The 24,297-nt window shown below is 47.5% G+C and overlaps 1 pseudogene; it reads left to right on the forward strand.

The window, feature by feature from the left end:
* The first annotated feature begins 2,982 nt into the window (after positions 1–2,982).
* Positions 2,983–7,119, forward strand: LOC124011607 (annotated as a pseudogene).
* Positions 7,120–24,297: the final 17,178 nt, after the last annotated feature.

Genomic DNA, 24,297 nt, shown 5'->3' on the forward strand with positions numbered 1-24,297 from the left:
GGCAGAGTGACAGGTGGGAGGGTAGGTGAGAAGGAGAGGGTGTTAACTGTACCCAGGTAGGCTACAGGTACAGCTACCTCCCAGTCTTCCTCCCTACACTAGTCTGGCAGAGTGACAGGTGGGAGGGTAGGTGAGAAGGAGAGGGTGTTAACTGTACCCAGGTAGGCTACAGGTACAGCTACCTCCCAGTCTTCCTCCCTACACTAGTCTGGCAGAGTGACAGGTGTCATGTGTGGAGGCTTCGGGCCATGTGACAGATGATACTATAACCTGGGCGGGACTCCTTCAGGTCAGTCAACCATTAGTCAGTCACTTTATCACTTAATAAACCATAGGGCAATTGATCTGTCATGTCATATCTTGTATCTATGTAATGGTCTATGCTAATTACTGTAAAAATCATTGGATGTTTTGAGAATAATGCTTGATGATAGCTATTATTCACTATTAACATGGAACATCATCATGTAAATATGTAAATTGTCATATAAATGATGTGTGTGTGTATGTTTTGTTAAATGCTTTTAAAATATATAATTCCACAAGCATGTTTTGTCATTAGTCATGGTGCAGTAGGTTTGAACAGTAAGGAAAAAGGGGGTGAGATGCCCCAGATTATATTACAGTCCCTTCGCGTTCCCAATGCCACCCTATTCCCTAAATAGTGCACCTTTTTACTCTTTGGCGCTGATCAAACGAAGTGCACTAATTAGGGAATAAAGTGCCATTTAGGACACGACACAGTCCCTTCTTTTACAGTAACCACTGAGCTAGTAATGCTACTGTTAATAATAGATCACAGAAGGAAGCTGTTTCCTTCATAGCCTTCCAAGGAGGATCATTTCCTCATATGAATGTTTTTCCAACCTCACAACAATGTTCTCCAGTGTTTTAGGTTCCCTATTCGGGTTCTCCTTTAGAACGTGATACATATCAGTGGTTTACTTCACACCGATGTCTTCTAGTGTTCCAAGTCACGTTTTCACTTCTATGTTCTCCTTTAGAACGTGTTTGTCATGGTCCATCACAGGCCCATCCTGTACTACGGTTCCGTTCAGTTCTCGGTTCCAGAGGAGCAGGAGGCTGGGGTCCTGGTCGGATCCATGGGGTCCACACCCCCCCCCCCTCCCACCAGCTCCTGACCCAGTTCTACCTCAGTGTGGACCAGGGGACAGAGGATGTCTACACTGCCGACCACAGTTGGTTATTTATTGAAACTCCTTCTAGATGATCTGGTGGCCTACAGGCCTTTGGACTATTTATTTACATGACTGGATGGATTGTTGCACTTTAATATTTATTGTTGCTGTGTGCTTGTAATGCATAGATGCTGCTGATAAAGAAACGATCTCTCTATCGCAGGATGGGCCGAGAGGCCCTGTGTCCTGACCAACCTCAGGCTGGGGAGTGTATCGTCACACACGATGCCATCGTGGGCCCTGTGTCCTGACCAACCTCAGGCTGGGGAGTGTATCGTCACACACGATGCCATCGTGGGCCCTGTGTCCTGACCAACCTCAGGCTGGGGAGTGTATCGTCACACACGATGCCATCGTGGGCCCTGTGTCCTGACCAACCTCAGGCTGGGGAGTGTATCGTCCCACACGATGCCATCGTGGGCCCTGTGTCCTGACCAACCTCAGGCTGGGGAGTGTATCGTCACACACGATGCCATCGTGGGCCCTGTGTCCTGACCAACCTCAGGCTGGGGAGTGTATCGTCACACACGATGCCATCGTGGGCCCTGTGTCCTGACCAACCTCAGGCTGGGGAGTGTGCCATCGTCCCTGTCACACCTCAGGCTGATGCCATCCATCGTGGGCCCTGTGTCCTGACCAACCTCAGGCTGGGGAGTGTATCCTGACCAACCTCAGGCTGGGGAGTGTATCACGATGCCATCGTGGGCCCTGTGTCCTGACCAACCTCAGGCTGGGGAGTGTATCGTCACACACGATGCCATCGTGGGCCCTGTGTCCTGACCAACCTCAGGCTGGGGAGTGTATCGTCACACACGATGCCATCGTGGGCCCTGTGTCCTGACCAACCTCAGGCTGGGGAGTGTATCGTCACACACGATGCCATCGTGGGCCCTGTGTCCTGACCAACCTCAGGCTGGGGAGTGTATCGTCACACACGATGCCATCGTGGGCCCTGTGTCCTGACCAACCTCAGGCTGGGGAGTGTATCGTCACACACGATGCCATCGTGGGCCCTGTGTCCTGACCAACCTCAGGCTGGGGAGTGTATCGTCACACACGATGCCATCGTGGGCCCTGTGTCCTGACCAACCTCAGGCTGGGGAGTGTATCGTCACACACGATGCCATCGTGGGCCCTGTGTCCTGACCAACCTCAGGCTGGGGAGTGTATGCCATCGTCACACACGATGCCATCGTGGGCCCTGTGTCCTGACCAACCTCAGGCTGGGGAGTGTATCGTCACACACGATGCCATCGTGGGCCCTGTGTCCTGACCAACCTCAGGCTGGGGAGTGTATCGTCACACACGATGCCATCGTGGGCCCTGTGTCCTGACCAACCTCAGGCTGGGGAGTGTATGCCATCGTCCCTGTGTCCTGACCACACGATGCCATCGATGCCATCGGCCCTGTGTCCTGACCAACCTCAGGCTGGGGAGTGTATCGTCACACACGATGCCATCGTGGGCCCTGTGTCCTGACCAACCTCAGGCTGGGGAGTGTATCGTCACACACGATGCCATCGTGGGCCCTGTGTCCTGACCAACCTCAGGCTGGGGAGTGTATCGTCACACACGGAGTGTGTGTCCTGACCAACCTCAGGCTGGGGAGTGTATCGTCACACACGATGCCATCGTGGGGCCCTGTGTCCTGACCACACACGATGCCATCGTGGGCCCTGTGTCCTGACCAACCTCAGGCTGGGGAGTGTATCGTCACACACGATGCCATCGTGGGCCCTGTGTCCTGACCAACCTCAGGCTGGGGAGTGTATCGTCACACACGATGCCATCGTGGGCCCTGTGTCCTGACCAACCTCAGGCTGGGGAGTGTATCGTCACACACGATGCCATCGTGGGCCCTGAGGCAGAGCTGGTGAAGGTCATGGTGGTCGTAGAGGACAGCTCTTCACTTTGACAACACTGAGATCCATCTGAGTGTCTCTGAGGATGCGGCTGTCCCCACCAGTTTCTTATTGGACGACCAAGCAGAAGACAGTGACATGGGACGTAACGGACAGCTGCAGTACCACCTAGAGGGAGACGGTGGGTTTTTCAGTGTGACAGTAGAAGAAGATGCAGCCATTTTGTTTTTGGTTGTACGACAAGGACTAGACCGCGAGAAGCAGCAGGATCTTCATGAGATGACTCTAGTGGTCACAGACTGTGGTTTACCCCACTAAGCTTCACAGCAACGTTATTCATAAAAGTGACTGACGTGAACAATAACTTCCCAGAGCCTGGACAGCACCCAGAAGGTGGTTATTATAGCGGACACACCCAGAGACACAGTAGTAATCATGGTCAGAGCCTGGACAGCACCCAGAAGGTGGTTATTACAGAGGACACACCCAGAGACACAGTAGTAATCATGGTCAGAGCCTGGACAGCACCCAGAAGGTGGTTATTATAGCGGAATCACCCAGAGACACAGCAGTAATCATGGTCAGAGCCTGGACAGCACCCAGAAGGTGGTTATTATAGCGGAATCACCCAGAGACACAGCAGTAATCATGGTCAGAGCCTGGACAGCACCCAGAAGGTGGTTATTATAGCGGAATCACCCAGAGACACAGCAGTAATCATGGTCAGAGCCTGGACAGCACCCAGAAGGTGGTTATTACAGAGGACACACCCAGAGACACAGTAGTAATCATGGTCAGAGCCTGGACAGCACCCAGAAGGTGGTTATTACAGAGGACACACCCAGAGACACAGTAGTAATCATGGTCAGAGCCTGGACAGCACCCAGAAGGTGGTTATTATAGCGGAATCACCCAGAGACACAGCAGTAATCATGGTCAGAGCCTGGACAGCACCCAGAAGGTGGTTATTATAGCGGAATCACCCAGAGACACAGCAGTAATCATGGTCAGAGCCTGGACAGCACCCAGAAGGTGGTTATTATAGCGGAATCACCCAGAGACACAGCAGTAATCATGGTCAGAGCCTGGACAGCACCCAGAAGGTGGTTATTACAGAGGACACACCCAGAGACACAGTAGTAATCATGGTCAGAGCCTGGACAGCACCCAGAAGGTGGTTATTACAGAGGACACACCCAGAGACACAGTAGTAATCATGGTCAGAGCCTGGACAGCACCCAGAAGGTGGTTATTACAGAGGACACACCCAGAGACACAGTAGTAATCATGGTCAGAGCCTGGACAGCACCCAGAAGGTGGTTATTACAGAGGACACACCCAGAGACACAGTAGTAATCATGGTCAGAGCCTGGACAGCACCCAGAAGGTGGTTATTACAGAGGACACACCCAGAGACACAACAGTAATCATGGTCAGAGCCTGGACAGCACCCAGAAGGTGGTTATTACAGAGGACACACCCAGAGACACAGTAGTAATCATGGTCAGAGCCTGGACAGCACCCAGAAGGTGGTTATTACAGAGGACACACCCAGAGACACAGTAGTAATCATGGTCAGAGCCTGGACAGCACCCAGAAGGTGGTTATTATAGCGGAATCACCCAGAGACACAGCAGTAATCATGGTCAGAGCCTGGACAGCACCCAGAAGGTGGTTATTATAGCGGAATCACCCAGAGACACAGCAGTAATCATGGTCAGAGCCTGGACAGCACCCAGAAGGTGGTTATTATAGCGGAATCACCCAGAGACACAGCAGTAATCATGGTCAGAGCCTGGACAGCACCCAGAAGGTGGTTATTACAGAGGACACACCCAGAGACACAGTAGTAATCATGGTCAGAGCCTGGACAGCACCCAGAAGGTGGTTATTATAGCGGAATCACCCAGAGACACAGCAGTAATCATGGTCAGAGCCTGGACAGCACCCAGAAGGTGGTTATTATAGCGGAATCACCCAGAGACACAGTAGTAATCATGGTCAGAGCCTGGACAGCACCCAGAAGGTGGTTATTATAGCGGAATCACCCAGAGACACAGTAGTAATCATGGTCAGAGCCTGGACAGCACCCAGAAGGTGGTTATTATAGCGGAATCACCCAGAGACACAGCAGTAATCATGGTCAGAGCCTGGACAGCACCCAGAAGGTGGTTATTATAGCGGAATCACCCAGAGACACAGACCTAGACCTGGGCCCCAACGTTGACATTACCTACTCCCTCAGCCCCAAGCTCTCAGAACGGGCCAGGGAACTCTTCAGTCTGGACAGTCACACTGGCCTGATCAGCCTGAGAGGAGACCTCAGAGACCGCCACAGTGACAGTGTTAGTGACAGGGGAGAGGAGGTGGTGTTGAAAGTGTTAGCCAGCGGCCCCCACTGCCCCCCTGCAGACACTCAGGTAACCGTATCCCTGCTCCCCGCGCCATACCAGGAGAATGGCATAAAGATCAGGTTCATAGCAGAGCATCAAAACCAGACGATAGTGTTGCAGGAAAACCAGCCCCCCACTGTCTTGGCTTTGCTAGAGCTACCGGGGGGATACTAGTAGTGTTAGAGGCTCATCGTATCTTTCCATTGAAGGAGAGGTGCCGTTCTCTTTGAGCCGGCAGAAGGGCAAAAATCTCCTGTCAACATCAAAGCCCTCAGACAATGAGATGAATAGTGAATATCATGTTTCTGTAGTGATGCTCGATGGTGTCGGGGAGCCTGCAGCTCAGGGCTTCCCCAGGAGAGAGATCCAGGTGAGGGTGGTGGATGTGAATGATAATGCTCCACAGTTTCTCCAGAGTCACTATCTGATAGACATAGAGGAGAATAACCCCCCTGGGGCGTCTCTGCTGAGAGTCTGCGCGCAGGACGCACACAGCAGTCTGAACGGGCAGGTCACCTACAAACTGGGCCAACTATCACACATGGCGGTGGCCATTTTTAGAATCGACCAGAACACAGGTCAGCTGACGGTTTCTGTACTCCTGGACAGAGAACAACAGGATGTTCACAGACTGACAGTTGTAGCCAGAGATAACGGCTCTCCTCCATTAGAGTCTTCCGTGATGGTGACAATCACCTTCCTGGACCAGAATGATAACGCTCCTGACTTCCTCACCCCTCACTTCATCTTCTTCCTCCCTGAGAATATACCTCCCCTGGCCCAGGTGGGGAAGTTGGGGGTGGCGGATGTGGACACAGGGCTTAACGGGGAGGTGGAGGTGAAGGTGGTGAACAGCAGTGTCAGCCCCTTCGTCATAGACAACGCCCAGGGGACGCTGCGCTGCATGGCCGATGTCGACCCCGAGAAACAGGACCGCTACGAGTTAGATCTGCTCGCCACCGACAACGGACGCCCGTCACCTCTGACCTCCGTCGCCAGGGTAACAGTGTTCATCGAGGATGTCAACGACTACCAGCCCCAGGTCATCCTTCCCAGCAGCAACCTGTCGTGTCTCACCACCATGGGCACCATGGTAACCAAGATCTACGCCATCGACGAGGACTCAGGGTTAAACTCGGAGATCAAATACACCATCGCAGCGCGGGAATCACCGGGCACCTCTCCATCATCCTATCACCATGGTGACAGCAGCAGCAGTCCCTTCCAGCTGGACGCTCGGTCCGGTAATGTGACCGTAGCCCAGAGGCTCATGGGTAAGGACCTGGGGATGCACCATCTGTTCATCGTGGTGACGGTGAGAAACCAACGCCCCTCCACACCACCGTCTGGGTCAATCTGCTGGTCAACGACACCTTGGAACCATGTCACCTGGAAACTCTACCCAGATCCCTGCCCTACAGACTGGCCCAGATGCCCTCTGAAAAGCCAGCTGAGACGCCCGCCTGCGACAGACATGCCCGGTTGATCCTGCTGGTAGGCCTGGGCATCATGGTGGCCTCGCTCTGTCTGTTTCTGGTGACCGTTGTTTTATACATGAAACAGAGGAAGAGATCTAGAGGGGAACGACCGCAGAGGAGGGGGGTAAATGAGAATCAGATTCCTCTACGCATTCAGGAGAGATATTCTTCAGGAGAAGCATTATAATGAGAGATGCTTGTTCTGACTGGACTCTAGATATTTTTTAGAAGTGTTATAATGAGAGAGATGCTTGTTCTGACTGGACTCTATACTATATGTAATTGATGTTTCTTGTATACCATGTAAAAAGTATGAAATCAATTCTACAATTAAATACATTTTCACTGTTTCACACAAAGGAGTCTCTATCTCTTTCAATATTCAATATTCTAAATTGAAACACTCTGGTTAAAGGTCTGATACAATCCAACATACATTTTATCAGTAGGGCTCTAATCCCTATTCACTACATAGTGGTCTACTTTGGTAGGGCTCTAATCCCTATTCACTACATAGTGGCCTACTTTGGTAGGGCTCTAATCCCTATTCACTACATAGTGGCCTACTTTGGTAGGGCTCTAATCCATATTCACTACATAGTGGCCTACTTTGATAGGGCTCTAATCCCTATTCACTACATAGTGGCCTACTTTGGTAGGGCTCTAATCCCTATTCACTACATAGTGGCCTACTTTGGTAGGGCTCTAATCCCTATTCACTACATAGTGGCCTACTTTGGTAGGGCTCTAATCCATATTCACTACATAGTGGCCTACTTTGATAGGGCTCTAATCCCTATTCACTACATAGTGGCCTACTTTGGTAGGGCTCTAATCCCTATTCACTACATAGTGGCCTACTTTGGTAGGGCTCTAATCCCTATTCACTACATAGTGGCATACTTTGGTAGGGCTCTAATCCCTATTCACTACATAGTGGCCTACTTTGGTAGGGCTCTAATCCCTATTCACTACATAGTGGCCTACTTTGATAGGGCTCTAATCCCTATTCACTATAGTGGCCTACACTCTAATCATTCAGTGGCCTACTTTGGTAGGGCTCTAATCCCTATTCACTACATAGTGGCCTACTTTGGTAGGGCTCTAATCCCTATTCACTACATAGTGGCCTACTTTGGTAGGGCTCTAATCCCTATTCACTACATAGTGGCCTACTTTGGTAGGGCTCTAATCCCTATTCACTACATAGTGGCCTACTTTGGTAGGGCTCTAATCCCTATTCACTACATAGTGGCCTACTTTGGTAGGGCTCTAATCCCTATTCACTACATAGTGGCCTACTTTGGTAGGGCTCTAATCCCTATTCACTACATAGTGGCCTACTTTGGTAGGGCTCTAATCCCTATTCACTACATAGTGGCCTACTTTGGTAGGGCTCTAATCCCTATTCACTACATAGTGGCCTACTTTGGTAGGGCTCGGGTTAAAAGTAGTATACTATATAGGGAATATGGTACCATTTGTGACAGCCTTTAAGTGAGAATGAAATCAGAGACATTCAAGGTAATTATTGACTGAGTCAGACATCAATGTTAAATAAGGGATACAAATTCAAAACTCGTCTTGTACTAAAGAGTGAAGAGAAGAAAACCAAGTGAAAGTGGTTTTAATCACAAGATCTTTATGTTCACTTTCCATTATTTTTAGCCTAATTTTTATTTAACTAGACAAGTCAGTTGAGAAGAAATTCTTATTTTCAATGACGGTCTAGGAACAGTGGGTTAACTGCCTGTTCAGGGGCAGAACGACAGATTTGTACCTTGTCAGTTCTGGGATTTGAACTTGCAACCTTTCGGTTACTAGTCCAACGCTCTAACCACTAGGCTACCCTGCCGCCTCTACACTCTAACCACTAGGCTACCCTGCCGCCTATACTGTCTAACCACTAGGCTACCCTGCCACCCTAATCCCTGGTCAGATCTTCATACTGTGAGCCAGTGTCAACCGAACGCAAAATGCCTAACAAGACCCAACATACTGTACTTCGATCCAGTATTTTCAAAGCTGGGAGACAGTTGCATGTCAAAATAGAAAACTAAAACCTCCATTTATGTTTGTGTTTGTACCAGCAGTTTATTTCTGTAAGAGATAAAATGACAAAAACAAACATGAAAATGACTTGTGTCCCTAAGTAGACAGTAGCTGAACTGAATAGTCACTCAATGTAAACCTAAAGTAGCTATAAAACCATGAACTGTTATGGTACACTAGTCCCTTAATGATGACAGTGAGGAGAGAAATACAGAGCAGCTCTAGTCCCTTAATGATGACAGTGAGGAGAGAAATACAGAGCAGCTCTAGTCCCTTAATGATGACAGTGAGGAGAGAAATACAGAGCAGCTCTAGTCCCTTAATGATGACAGTGAGGAGAGAAATACAGAGCAGCTCTAGTCCCTTAATGATGACAGTGAGGAAGAAATGAGCAGCTCTAGTCCCTTAATGATGACAGTGAGGAGAGAAATACAGAGCAGCTCTAGTCCCTTAATAATGACAGTGAGGAGAGAAATACAGAGCAGCTCTAGTCCCTTAATGATGACAGTGAGGAGAGAAATACAGAGCAGCTCTAGTCCCTTAATGATGACAGTGAGGAGAGAAATACAGAGCAGCTCTAGTCCCTTAATGATGACTGAGGGAGGAGAAACACAGAGCAGCTCTAGTCCCTTAATGATGACAGAGGGAGGAGAAACACAGAGCAGCTCTAGTCCCTTAATGATGACAGAGGGAGGAGAAACACAGAGCAGCTCTAGTCCCTTAATGATGACAGAGGGAGGAGAAACACAGAGCAGCTCTAGTCCCTTAATGATGACAGTGAGGAGAGAAAATTCAGAGCAGCTCTAGTCCAGAGGGAGGAGAAACACAGAGCAGCTCTAGTCCCTTAATGATGACAGTGAGGAGAGAAATACAGAGCAGCTCTAGTCCCTTAATGATGACAGTGAGGAGAGAAATACAGAGCAGCTCTAGTCCCTTAATGATGACAGTGAGGAGAGAAATACAGAGCAGCTCTAGTCCCTTAATGATGACAGTGAGGAGAGATACAGAGCAGCTCTAGTCCCTTAATGATGACAGTGAGGAGAGAAATACAGAGCAGCTCTAGTCCCTTAATGATGACTGAGGGAGGAGAAACACAGAGCAGCTCTAGTCCCTTAATGATGACAGAGGGAGGAGAAACACAGAGCAGCTCTAGTCCCTTAATGATGACAGAGGGAGGAGAAACACAGAGCAGCTCTAGTCCCTTAATGATGACAGAGGGAGGAGAAACACAGAGCAGCTCTAGTCCCTTAATGATGACAGTGAGGAGAGAAATACAGAGCAGCTCTAGTCCCTTAATGATGACAGTGAGGAGAGAAATACAGAGCAGCTCTAGTCCCTTAATGATGACAGTGAGGAGAGAAATACAGAGCAGCTCTAGTCCCTTAATGATGACAGTGAGGAGAGAAATACAGAGCAGCTCTAGTCCCTTAATGATGACAGTGAGGAGAGAAATACAGAGCAGCTCTAGTCCCTTAATGATGACAGTGAGGAGAGAAAATACAGAGCAGCTCTAGTCCCTTAATGATGACAGTGAGGAGAGAAATACAGAGCAGCTCTAGTCCCTTAATGATGACTGAGGGAGGAGAAACACAGAGCAGCTCTAGTCCCTTAATGATGACAGAGGGAGGAGAAACACAGAGCAGCTCTAGTCCCTTAATGATGACAGAGGGAGGAGAAACACAGAGCAGCTCTAGTCCCTTAATGATGACAGAGGGAGGAGAAACACAGAGCAGCTCTAGTCCCTTAATGATGACAGTGAGGAGAGAAATACAGAGCAGCTCTAGTCCCTTAATGATGACAGTGAGGAGAGAAATACAGAGCAGCTCTAGTCCCTTAATGATGACAGTGAGGAGAGAAATACAGAGCAGCTCTAGTCCCTTAATGATGACCCAGCTCTAGTCCCTTAATGATGACAGTGAGGAGAGAAATACAGAGCAGCTCTAGTCCCTTAATGATGACAGTGAGGAGAGAAATACAGAGCAGCTCTAGTCCCTTAATGATGACAGTGAGGAGAGAAATACAGAGCAGCTCTAGTCCCTTAATGATGACAGTGAGGAGAGAAATACAGAGCAGCTCTGGTCCCTTAATGATGACAGTGAGGAGAGAAATACAGAGTAGCTCTGGTCCCTTAATGATGACAGTGAGGAGAGAAACACAGAGCAGCTCTGGTCCCTTAATGATGACAGTGAGGAGAGAAATACAGAGTAGCTCTAGTCCCTTAATGATGACAGTGAGGAGAGAAACACAGAGCAGCACTAGTCCCTTAATGATGACAGTGAGAGAGAAATACAGAGCAGCTCTAGTCCCTTAATGATGACAGTGAGGAGAGAAATACAGAGCAGCTCTAGTCCCTTAATGATGACAGTGAGGAGAAATACAGAGCAGCTCTGGTCCCTTAATGATGACAGTGAGGAGAGAAGCACAGAGCAGCTCTGGTCCCTTAATGATGACAGTGAGGAGAGAAATACAGAGCAGCTCTAGTCCCTTAATGATGACAGAGGGAGGAGAAACACAGAGCAGCTCTAGTCCCTTAATGATGACAGTGAGGAGAGAAACACAGAGCAGCTCTAGTCCCTTAATGATGACAGTGAGGAGAGAAACACAGAGCAGCTCTGGTCCCTTAATGATGACAGTGAGGAGAGAAATACAGAGCAGCTCTAGTCCCTTAATGATGATAGTGAGGAGAGAAATACAGAGCAGCTCTAGTCCCTTAATGATGACAGTGAGGAGAGAAATACAGAGCAGCTCTGGTCCCTTAATGATGACAGTGAGGAGAGAAACACAGAGCAGCTCTGGTCCCTTAATGATGACAGTGAGGAGAGAAATACAGAGCAGCTCTGGTCCCTTAATGATGACAGTGAGGAGAGAAATACAGAGTAGCTCTAGTCCCTTAATGATGACAGTGAGGAGAGAAACACAGAGCAGCACTAGTCCCTTAATGATGACAGTGAGGAGAGAAATACAGAGCAGCTCTAGTCCCTTAATGATGACAGTGAGGAGAGAAATACAGAGCAGCTCTGGTCCCTTAATGATGACGGTGAGGAGAGAAACACAGAGCAGCTCTGGTCCCTTAATGATGACAGTGAGGAGAGAAATACAGAGCAGCTCTAGTCCCTTAATGATGACAGTGAGAGAGAAACACAGAGCAGCTCTAGTCCCTTAATGATGACAGAGGGAGGAGAAACACAGAGCAGCTCTAGTCCCTTAATGATGACAGTGAGGAGAGAAACACAGAGCAGCTCTAGTCCCTTAATGATGACAGTGAGGAGAGAAACACAGAGCAGCTCTGGTCCCTTAATGATGATAGTGAGGAGAGAAATACAGAGCAGCTCTAGTCCCTTAATGATGACAGTGAGGAGAGAAATACAGAGCAGCTCTGGTCCCTTAATGATGACAGTGAGGAGAGAAACACAGAGCAGCTCTGGTCCCTTAATGATGACAGTGAGGAGAGAAATACAGAGCAGCTCTGGTCCCTTAATGATGACAGTGAGGAGAGAAATACAGAGCAGCTCTAGTCCCTTAATGATGACAGTGAGGAGAGAAACACAGAGCAGCACTAGTCCCTTAATGATGACAGTGAGGAGAGAAATACAGAGCAGCTCTAGTCCCTTAATGATGACAGTGAGGAGAGAAATACAGAGCAGCTCTAGTCCCTTAATGATGACAGTGAGGAGAGAAATACAGAGCAGCTCTGGTCCCTTAATGATGACAGTGAGGAGAGAAACACAGAGTAGCTCTAGTCACTTAATGATGACAGTGAGGAGAGAAACACAGAGTAGCTCTAGTCCCTTAATGATGACAGTGAGGAGAGAAACACAGAGTAGCTCTAGTCCCTTAATGATGACAGAGGGAGGAGAAACACAGAGCAGCTCTAGTCCCTTAATGATGACAGTGAGGAGAGAAACACAGAGTAGCTCTAGTCCCTTAATGATGACAGTGAGGAGAGAAACACAGAGTAGCTCTAGTCCCTTAATGATGACATTGAGGAGAGAAACACAGAGCAGCTCTAGTCCCTTAATGATGACAGTGAGGAGAGAAACACAGAGCAGCTCTAGTCCCTTAATGATGACAGAGGGAGAAGAAACACAGAGCAGCTCTTGTCCCTTAATGATGACAGTGATGAGAGAAACACAGAGCAGCTCTAGTCCCTTAATGATGACATTGAGGAGAGAAACACAGAGCAGCTCTAGTCCCTTAATGATGACAGTGAGGAGAGAAACACAGAGCAGCTCTAGTCCCTTAATGATGACATTGAGGAGAGAAATACAGAGCAGCTCTAGTCCCTTAATGATGACAGTGAGGAGAGAAATACAGAGCAGCTCTGGTCCCTTAATGATGACAGTGAGGAGAGAAATACAGAGCAGCTCTAGTCCCTTAATGATGACAGTGAGGAGAGAAATACAGAGCAGCTCTAGTCCCTTAATGATGACAGTGAGGAGAGAAATACAGAGCAGCTCTAGTCCCTTAATGATGACAGTGAGGAGAGAAATACAGAGCAGCTCTAGTCCCTTAATAATGACAGTGAGGAGAGAAATACAGAGCAGCTCTAGTCCCTTAATGATGACAGTGAGGAGAGAAATACAGAGCAGCTCTAGTCCCTTAATGATGACAGTGAGGAGAGAAATACAGAGCAGCTCTAGTCCCTTAATGATGACTGAGGGAGGAGAAACACAGAGCAGCTCTAGTCCCTTAATGATGACAGAGGGAGGAGAAACACAGAGCAGCTCTAGTCCCTTAATGATGACAGAGGGAGGAGAAACACAGAGCAGCTCTAGTCCCTTAATGATGACAGAGGGAGGAGAAACACAGAGCAGCTCTAGTCCCTTAATGATGACAGTGAGGAGAGAAATACAGAGCAGCTCTAGTCCCTTAATGATGACAGTGAGGAGAGAAATACAGAGCAGCTCTAGTCCCTTAATGATGGCAGTGAGGAGAGAAATACAGAGCAGCTCTAGTCCCTTAATGATGACAGTGAGGAGAGAAATACAGAGCAGCTCTAGTCCCTTAATGATGACAGTGAGGCGAGAAATACAGAGCAGCTCTAGTCCCTTAATGATGACTGAGGGAGGAGAAACACAGAGCAGCTCTAGTCCCTAATGATGACAGAGGGAGGAGAAACACAGAGCAGCTCTAGTCCCTTAATGATGACAGAGGGAGGAGAAACACAGAGCAGCTCTAGTCCCTTAATGATGACAGAGGGAGGAGAAACACAGAGCAGCTCTAGTCCCTTAATGATGACAGTGAGGAGAGAAATACAGAGCAGCTCTAGTCCCTTAATGATGACAGTGAGGAGAGAAATACAGAGCAGCTCTAGTCCCTTAATGATGACAGTGAGGAGAGAAATACAGAGCAGCTCTAGTCCCTTAATGATGACAGTGAGGAGAGAAATACAGAGCAGCTCTAGTCCCTTAATGATGACAGTGAGGAGAGAAATACAGAGCAGCTCTAGTCCCTTAATGATGACAGTGAGGAGAGAAATACAGAGCAGCTCTAGTCCCTTAATGATGACAGTGAGGAGAGAAATACAGAGCAGCTCTAGTCCCTTAATGATGACTGAGGGAGGAGAAACACAGAGCAGCTCTAGTCCCTTAATGATGACAGAGGGAGGAGAAACACAGAGCAGCTCTAGTCCCTTAATGATGACAGAGGGAGGAGAAACACAGAGCAGCTCTAGTCCCTTAATGATGACAGAGGGAGGAGAAACACAGAGCAGCTCTAGTCCCTTAATGATGACAGTGAGGAGAGAAATACAGAGCAGCTCTAGTCCCTTAATGATGACAGAGGGAGGAGAAACACAGAGCAGCTCTAGTCCCTTAATGATGACAGTGAGGAGAGAAACACAGAGCAGCTCTAGTCCCTTAATGATGACAGTGAGGAGAGAAATACAGAGCAGCTCTGGTCCCTTAATGATGACAGTGAGGAGAGAAATACAGAGCAGCTCTAGTCCCTTAATGATGACAGTGAGGAGAGAAATACAGAGCAGCTCTAGTCCCTTAATGATGACAGTGAGGAGAGAAATACAGAGCAGCTCTAGTCCCTTAATGATGACAGTGAGGAGAGAAATACAGAGCAGCTCTAGTCCCTTAATAATGACAGTGAGGAGAGAAATACAGAGCAGCTCTAGTCCCTTAATGATGACAGTGAGGAGAGAAATACAGAGCAGCTCTAGTCCCTTAATGATGACAGTGAGGAGAGAAATACAGAGCAGCTCTAGTCCCTTAATGATGACTGAGGGAGGAGAAACACAGAGCAGCTCTAGTCCCTTAATGATGACAGAGGGAGGAGAAACACAGAGCAGCTCTAGTCCCTTAATGATGACAGAGGGAGGAGAAACACAGAGCAGCTCTAGTCCCTTAATGATGACAGAGGGAGGAGAAACACAGAGCAGCTCTAGTCCCTTAATGATGACAGTGAGGAGAGAAATACAGAGCAGCTCTAGTCCCTTAATGATGACAGTGAGGAGAGAAATACAGAGCAGCTCTAGTCCCTTAATGATGACAGTGAGGAGAGAAATACAGAGCAGCTCTAGTCCCTTAATGATGACAGTGAGGAGAGAAATACAGAGCAGCTCTAGTCCCTTAATGATGACAGTGAGGAGAGAAATACAGAGCAGCTCTAGTCCCTTAATGATGACTGAGGGAGGAGAAACACAGAGCAGCTCTAGTCCCTTAATGATGACAGAGGGAGGAGAAACACAGAGCAGCTCTAGTCCCTTAATGATGACAGAGGGAGGAGAAACACAGAGCAGCTCTAGTCCCTTAATGATGACAGAGGGAGGAGAAACACAGAGCAGCTCTAGTCCCTTAATGATGACAGTGAGGAGAGAAATACAGAGCAGCTCTAGTCCCTTAATGATGACAGTGAGGAGAGAAATACAGAGCAGCTCTAGTCCCTTAATGATGACAGTGAGGAGAGAAATACAGAGCAGCTCTAGTCCCTTAATGATGACAGTGAGGAGAGAAATACAGAGCAGCTCTAGTCCCTTAATGATGACAGTGAGGAGAGAAATACAGAGCAGCTCTAGTCCCTTAATGATGACAGTGAGGAGAGAAATACAGAGCAGCTCTAGTCCCTTAATGATGACAGTGAGGAGAGAAATACAGAGCAGCTCTAGTCCCTTAATGATGACTGAGGGAGGAGAAACACAGAGCAGCTCTAGTCCCTTAATGATGACAGAGGGAGGAGAAACACAGAGCAGCTCTAGTCCCTTAATGATGACAGAGGGAGGAGAAACACAGAGCAGCTCTAGTCCCTTAATGATGACAGAGGGAGGAGAAACACAGAGCAGCTCTAGTCCCTTAATGATGACAGTGAGGAGAGAAATACAGAGCAGCTCTAGTCCCTTAATGATGACAGTGAGGAGAGAAATACAGAGCAGCTCTAGTCCCTTAATGATGACAGTGAGGAGAGAAATACAGAGCAGCTCTAGTCCCTTAATGATGACAGTGAGGAGAGAAATACAGAGCAGCTCTAGTCCCTTAATGATGACAGTGAGGAGAGAAATACAGAGCAGCTCTAGTCCCTTAATGATGACAGTGAGGAGAGAAATACAGAGCAGCTCTAGTCCCTTAATGATGACAGTGAGGAGAGAAATACAGAGCAGCTCTGGTCCCTTAATGATGACAGTGAGGAGAGAAATACAGAGTAGCTCTGGTCCCTTAATGATGACAGTGAGGAGAGAAACACAGAGCAGCTCTGGTCCCTTAATGATGACAGTGAGGAGAGAAATACAGAGTAGCTCTAGTCCCTTAATGATGACAGTGAGGAGAGAAACACAGAGCAGCACTAGTCCCTTAATGATGACAGTGAGGAGAGAAATACAGAGCAGCTCTAGTCCCTTAATGATGACAGTGAGGAGAGAAATACAGAGCAGCTCTAGTCCCTTAATGATGACAGTGAGGAGAGAAATACAGAGCAGCTCTGGTCCCTTAATGATGACAGTGAGGAGAGAAACACAGAGCAGCTCTGGTCCCTTAATGATGACAGTGAGGAGAGAAATACAGAGCAGCTCTAGTCCCTTAATGATGACAGAGGGAGGAGAAACACAGAGCAGCTCTAGTCCCTTAATGATGACAGTGAGGAGAGAAACACAGAGCAGCTCTAGTCCCTTAATGATGACAGTGAGGAGAGAAACACAGAGCAGCTCTGGTCCCTTAATGATGACAGTGAGGAGAGAAATACAGAGCAGCTCTAGTCCCAATAATGATGATAGTGAGGAGAGAAATACAGAGCAGCTCTAGTCCCTTAATGATGACAGTGAGGAGAGAAATACAGAGCAGCTCTGGTCCCTTAATGATGACAGTGAGGAGAGAAACACAGAGCAGCTCTGGTCCCTTAATGATGACAGTGAGGAGAGAAATACAGAGCAGCTCTGGTCCCTTAATGATGACAGTGAGGAGAGAAATACAGAGTAGCTCTAGTCCCTTAATGATGACAGTGAGGAGAGAAACACAGAGCAGCACTAGTCCCTTAATGATGACAGTGAGGAGAGAAATACAGAGCAGCTCTAGTCCCTTAATGATGACAGTGAGGAGAGAAATACAGAGCAGCTCTGGTCCCTTAATGATGACGGTGAGGAGAGAAACACAGAGCAGCTCTGGTCCCTTAATGATGACAGTGAGGAGAGAAATACAGAGCAGCTCTAGTCCCTTAATGATGACAGTGAGGAGAGAAACACAGAGCAGCTCTAGTCCCTTAATGATGACAGAGGGAGGAGAAACACAGAGCAGCTCTAGTCCCTTAATGATGACAGTGAGGAGAGAAACACAGAGCAGCTCTAGTCCCTTAATGATGACAGTGAGGAGAGAAACACAGAGCAGCTCTGGTCCCTTAATGATGATAGTGAGGAGAGAAATACAGAGCAGCTCTAGTCCCTTAATGATGACAGTGAGGAGAGAAATACAGAGCAGCTCTGGTCCCTTAATGATGACAGTGAGGAGAGAAACACAGAGCAGCTCTGGTCCCTTAATGATGACAGTGAGGAGAGAAATACAGAGCAGCTCTGGTCCCTTAATGATGACAGTGAGGAGAGAAATACAGAGCAGCTCTAGTCCCTTAATGATGACAGTGAGGAGAGAAACACAGAGCAGCACTAGTCCCTTAATGATGACAGTGAGGAGAGAAATACAGAGCAGCTCTAGTCCCTTAATGATGACAGTGAGGAGAGAAATACAGAGCAGCTCTAGTCCCTTAATGATGACAGTGAGGAGAGAAATACAGAGTAGCTCTAGTCCCTTAATGATGACAGTGAGGAGAGAAACACAGAGTAGCTCTAGTCCCTTAATGATGACAGAGGGAGGAGAAACACAGAGCAGCTCTAGTCCCTTAATGATGACAGTGAGGAGAGAAACACAGAGTAGCTCTAGTCCCTTAATGATGACAGTGAGGAGAGAAACACAGAGTAGCTCTAGTCCCTTAATGATGACATTGAGGAGAGAAACACAGAGCAGCTCTAGTCCCTTAATGATGACAGTGAGGAGAGAAACACAGAGCAGCTCTAGTCCCTTAATGATGACAGAGGGAGAAGAAACACAGAGCAGCTCTTGTCCCTTAATGATGACAGTGATGAGAGAAACACAGAGCAGCTCTAGTCCCTTAATGATGACATTGAGGAGAGAAACACAGAGCAGCTCTAGTCCCTTAATGATGACAGTGAGGAGAGAAACACAGAGCAGCTCTAGTCCCTTAATGATGACATTGAGGAGAGAAACACAGAGCAGCTCTAGTCCCTTAATGATGACAGAGGAGAGAAATACAGAGTAGCTCTAGTCCCTTAATGATGACAGCAAGGAGAGAAACACAGAGCAGCTCTAGTCCCTTAATGATGACAGTGAGGAGAGAAACACAGAGCAGCTCTAGTCCCTTAATGATGACAATGAATAGAGAAACACAGAGCAGCTCTAGTCCCTTAATGATGACAGTGAGGAGAGAAACACAGAGTAGCTCTAGTCCCTTAATGATGACAGAGGGAGAAGAAACAGAGCAGCTCTAGTCCCTTAATGATGACAGTGAGGAGAGAAACACAGAGCAGCTCTAGTCCCTTAATGATGACAGAGGGAGAAGAAACACAGAGCAGCTCTAGTCCCTTAATGATGACAGTGAGGAGAGAAACACAGAGCAGCTCTAGTCCCTTAATGATGACAGTGAGGAGAGAAATACAGAGCAGCTCTAGTCCTGAAGACTGAGATCTGCTTCATACAGACCTGGGTTCAAACAGTATTTGAAATCATTCAAATATTTTATCTATGCTTGATAGAGCTTGCCTGCCTCGCAATAGAACCAATAGAATAGCCACTGAAATATGCAAACCCCGTCCATCTGGCAATCCAGGGAGCCTCAAGCAAACGCTCAAAGATTTTGAATGATTTTGAATACTATTTGAACCCAGGTCTGGTCTAAGCTGAGGTACTGACCCAGGTTAAGGTGATTGGAGCACTCTCCGGTTTCCTACTCTGGCTGATGGCTGCTCTCAGGTATTTAGACACACTAAAGGGATTAAATGTTCCTCGAGGGGAGGTGATGAAAGTTCCTCCAAGGAGCTGCTTAGCGGAGGGGCAGGAGGCCGAGGGGCATGTAGGGAGGGAGGGTAAGGAGGAGGGGGAAGGGGAAGGAAGGGGGGCAGGAGGCCGAGGGGCATGTAGGGAGGGAGGGTAAGGAGGAGGGGGAAGGGGAAGGAAGGGGGGCAGGAGGCCGAGGGGCATGTAGGGAGGGAGGGTAAGGAGGAGGGGGAAGGGGAAGGAAGGGGGGCAGGAGGCCGAGGGGCATGTAGGGAGGGAGGGTAAGGAGGAGGGGGAAGGGGAAGGAAGGGGGGCAGGAGGCCGAGGGGCATGTAGGGAGGGAGGGTAAGGAGGAGGGGGAAGGGGAAGGAAGGGGGGCAGGTGGAAGGTGGCGGGGGAGGGAGGGTGACGGTGGAAGAGGTTTTAATGGGGGAGACGCTGGGTCAAAGGAGGACAGAGGAGGTGGGGGTACAGAGTGAGGGGTTGTAAGGTACATATGGACAGACAGGTGAGAGGCTGGGACGGTGGACTGGGTGGGGGGCAGATGGGTGAGGGTGAGGGTTTGTATGGATCAACAGACAGGTGAGAGGCTGGGACGGTGGATCGGTGGGGGCAGATGGGTGAGGGTGAGGGTTTGTATGGATCAACAGACAGGTGAGAGGCTGGGACGGTGGACCGGGGGGGCAGATGGGGGAGAGTGAAGGTTTGTATCGATCAACAGACAGGTGAGAGGCTGGGACGGTGGACCAGGGGGGGGCAGATGGGGAGAGTGAAGGTTTGTATGGATCAACAGACAGGCGAGAGGCTGGGACGGTGGACCGGGGGGGGGCAGATGGGGGAGGGGGAGCGGTTTGTATGGGTCAACAGACAGGCGAGAGACAGCAGCGGCAAGAATTCCCACCATCTCAAGTCACAGAGCAAGTCCTCCCTCCATCACCTGATATTTGGCATTCTCACTCTAGTGTACTGCTAGATCACATTTCACTCAGTCAGGACAGAACACACGGTACTGTACTTGTAAAATGTACTGTACTTCTCCTGTTGTCAGGAGCCTTGATCAGAAGGGTGCAATGTTACAGAGCCCACTGTTAGAAGGGTAGTGTGTAGACCAGATGTGATGGTCTGTTATAGAATAGAGTCGTGTCAGCTCTCTTCCCTGTCAAAGGCCCTGTTGAGGACAACGTTACAGAAGAGACCCCTGACATGTTGACTGTTGTGTAGACAAGATGTGATTATAGAAGAGACCCCTGACATGTTGCCTGTTGTGTAGACAAGATGTGATTATAGAAGAGACCCCTGACATGTTGCCTGTTGTGTAGACCAGATGTGATTATAGAATAGAGAGTCGACATGTTGCCTGTTGTGTAGACCAGATGTGATTATAGAAGAGACCACTGACATGTTGCCTGTTGTGTAGACCAGATGTGATTATAGAATAGACACCTGACATGTTGCCTGTTGTGTAGACCAGATGTGATTATAGAATAGACACCTGACATGTTGCCTGTTGTGTAGACCAGATGTGATTATAGAATAGGGAGATGACATGTTGCCTGTTGTGTAGACCAGATGTGATTATAGAATAGCGAGTCGTGTTTCCTGTTGTGTAGACCAGATGTGATTATGGAATAGAGAGTTGTGTTGCCTGTTGTGTAGACCAGATGTGATTATAGAATAGGGAGTCGTGTTTCCTGTTGTGTAGACCAGATGTGATTATAGAAGAGGGAGTTGTGTTGCCTGTTGTGTAGACCAGATGTGATTATAGAATAGGGAGTTGTGTTGCCTGTTGTGTAGACCAGATGTGATTATAGAAGAGACCACTGACATGTTGCCTGTTGTGTAGACCAGATGTGATTATAGAATAGCGAGTCGTGTTTCCTGTTGTGTAGACCAGATGTGATTATGAATAGCGAGTTGTGTTGCCTGTTGTGTAGACCAGATGTGATTATAGAATAGGGAGTCGTGTTTCCTGTTGTGTAGACCAGATGTGATTATAGAAGAGGGAGTTGTGTTGCCTGTTGTGTAGACCAGATGTGATTATAGAATAGGGAGTTGTGTTGCCTGTTGTGTAGACCAGATGTGATTATAGAATAGACCCCTGACATGTTGCCTGTTGTGTAGACCAGATGTGATTATAGAATAGGGAGTTGTGTTGCCTGTTGTGTAGACCAGATGTGATTATAGAATAGCGAGTCGTGTTGCCTGTTGTGTAGACCAGATGTGATTATAGAATAGGAGTTGTGTTGCCTGTTGTGTAGACCAGATGTGATTATAGAATAGGGAGTCCCTGAGACCAGATGTGATTATAGCCTGTTGTGTAGACCAGATGTGATTATAGAATAGGGAGTTGTGTTGCCTGTTGTGTAGACCAGATGTGATTATAGAATAGACCCCTGACATGTTGCCTGTTGTGTAGACCAGATGTGATTATAGAATAGGGAGTTGTGTTGCCTGTTGTGTAGACCAGATGTGATTATAGAATAGGGAGTCGTGTTTCCTGTTGTGTAGACCAGATGTGATTATAGAATAGGGAGTTGTGTTGCCTGTTGTGTAGACCAGATGTGATTATAGAATAGACCCCTGTGTTGCCTGTTGTGTAGACCAGATGTGATTATAGAATAGAGTCATGTTGCCTGTTGTGTAGACCAGATGTGATTATAGAAGAGGGAGTTGTGTTGCCTGTTGTGTAGACCAGATGTGATTATAGAATAGACCCCTGACATGTTGCCTGTTGTGTAGACCAGATGTGATTATAGAAGAGGGAGTTGTGTTGCCTGTTGTGTAGACCAGATGTGATTATAGAATAGACCCCTGACATGTTGCCTGTTGTGTAGACCAGATGTGATTATTGAATAGGGTTTTGTGTTGCCTGTTGTGTAGACCAGATGTGATTATAGAATAGGAGTCCTGTTGTGTAGACCAGATGTGATTATAGAATAGGGAGTCCTGTTGTGTAGACCAGATGTGATTATAGAAGAGGGAGTTGTGTTGCCTGACAGATGTTTATAGAATAGGGAGTTGTGTTGCCTGTTGTGTAGACCAGATGTGATTATAGAATAGGGAGTTGTGTTGCCTGTTGTGTAGACCAGATGTGATTATAGAATAGACCCCTGACATGTTGCCTGTTGTGTAGACCAGATGTGATTATAGAATAGGGAGTTGTGTTGCCTGTTGTGTAGACCAGATGTGATTATAGAATAGGGAGTCGTGTTGCCTGTTGTGTAGACCAGATGTGATTATAGAATAGGGAGTTGTGTTGCCTGTTGTGTAGACCAGATGTGATTATAGAATAGACACCTGACATGTTGCCTGTTGTGTAGACCAGATGTGATTATAGAATAGACACCTGACATGTTGCCTGTTGTGTAGACCAGATGTGATTATAGAAGAGACCACTGACATGTTGCCTGTTGTGTAGACCAGATGTGATTATAGAATAGCGAGTCGTGTTTCCTGTTGTGTAGACCAGATGTGATTATGGAATAGAGAGTTGTGTTGCCTGTTGTGTAGACCAGATGTGATTATAGAATAGGGAGTCGTGTTTCCTGTTGTGTAGACCAGATGTGATTATAGAAGAGGGAGTTGTGTTGCCTGTTGTGTAGACCAGATGTGATTATAGAATAGGGAGTTGTGTTGCCTGTTGTGTAGACCAGATGTGATTATAGAATAGACCCCTGACATGTTGCCTGTTGTGTAGACCAGATGTGATTATAGAATAGGGAGTTGTGTTGCCTGTTGTGTAGACCAGATGTGATTATAGAATAGGGAGTCGTGTTGCCTGTTGTGTAGACCAGATGTGATTATAGAATAGAGGAGTTGTGTTGCCTGTTGTGTAGACCAGATGTGATTATAGAATAGGGAGTTGTGTTGCCTGTTGTGTAGACCAGATGTGATTATAGAATAGCGAGTCATGTTTCCTGTTGTGTAGACCAGATGTGATTATGGAATAGAGAGTTGTGTTGCCTGTTGTGTAGACCAGATGATTATAGAATTGCCTGTTGTGTAGACCAGATGTGATTATAGAAGAGACCACTGACATAGTTGCCTGTTGTGTAGACCAGATGTGATTATAGAATAGAGAGTCGTGTTTCCTGTTGTGTAGACCAGATGTGATTATGGAATTATAGAAGAGACCACTGACATGTTGCCTGTTGTGTAGACCAGATGTGATTATAGAATAGGGAGTCGTGTTTCCTGTTGTGTAGACCAGATGTGATTATGGAATAGACCCTGTTGTGTAGACATGTTTATAGAATAGGGAGTCCTGTTGTGTAGACCAGATGTGATTATAGAAGAGGGAGTTGTGTTGCCTGTTGTGTAGACCAGATGTGATTATAGAATAGGGAGTTGTGTTGCCTGTTGTGTAGACCAGATGTGATTATAGAATAGACCCCTGACATGTTGCCTGTTGTGTAGACCAGATGTGATTATAGAATAGGGAGTTGTGTTGCCTGTTGTGTAGACCAGATGTGATTATAGAATAGCGAGTCGTGTTTCCTGTTGTGTAGACCAGATGTGATTATGGAATAGAGAGTTGTGTTGCCTGTTGTGTAGACCAGATGTGATTATAGAATAGGGAGTCGTGTTTCCTGTTGTGTAGACCAGATGTGATTATAGAAGAGGGAGTTGTGTTGCCTGTTGTGTAGACCAGATGTGATTATAGAATAGGGAGTTGTGTTGCCTGTTGTGTAGACCAGATGTGATTATAGAATAGACCCCTGACATGTTGCCTGTTGTGTAGACCAGATGTGATTATAGAATAGGGAGTTGTGTTGCCTGTTGTGTAGACCAGATGTGATTATAGAATAGGGAGTCGT

Source organism: Oncorhynchus gorbuscha, linkage group LG23 (assembly GCF_021184085.1).
Source record: "Oncorhynchus gorbuscha isolate QuinsamMale2020 ecotype Even-year linkage group LG23, OgorEven_v1.0, whole genome shotgun sequence".
Taxonomy (NCBI): Eukaryota; Metazoa; Chordata; class Actinopteri; order Salmoniformes; family Salmonidae; genus Oncorhynchus; species Oncorhynchus gorbuscha.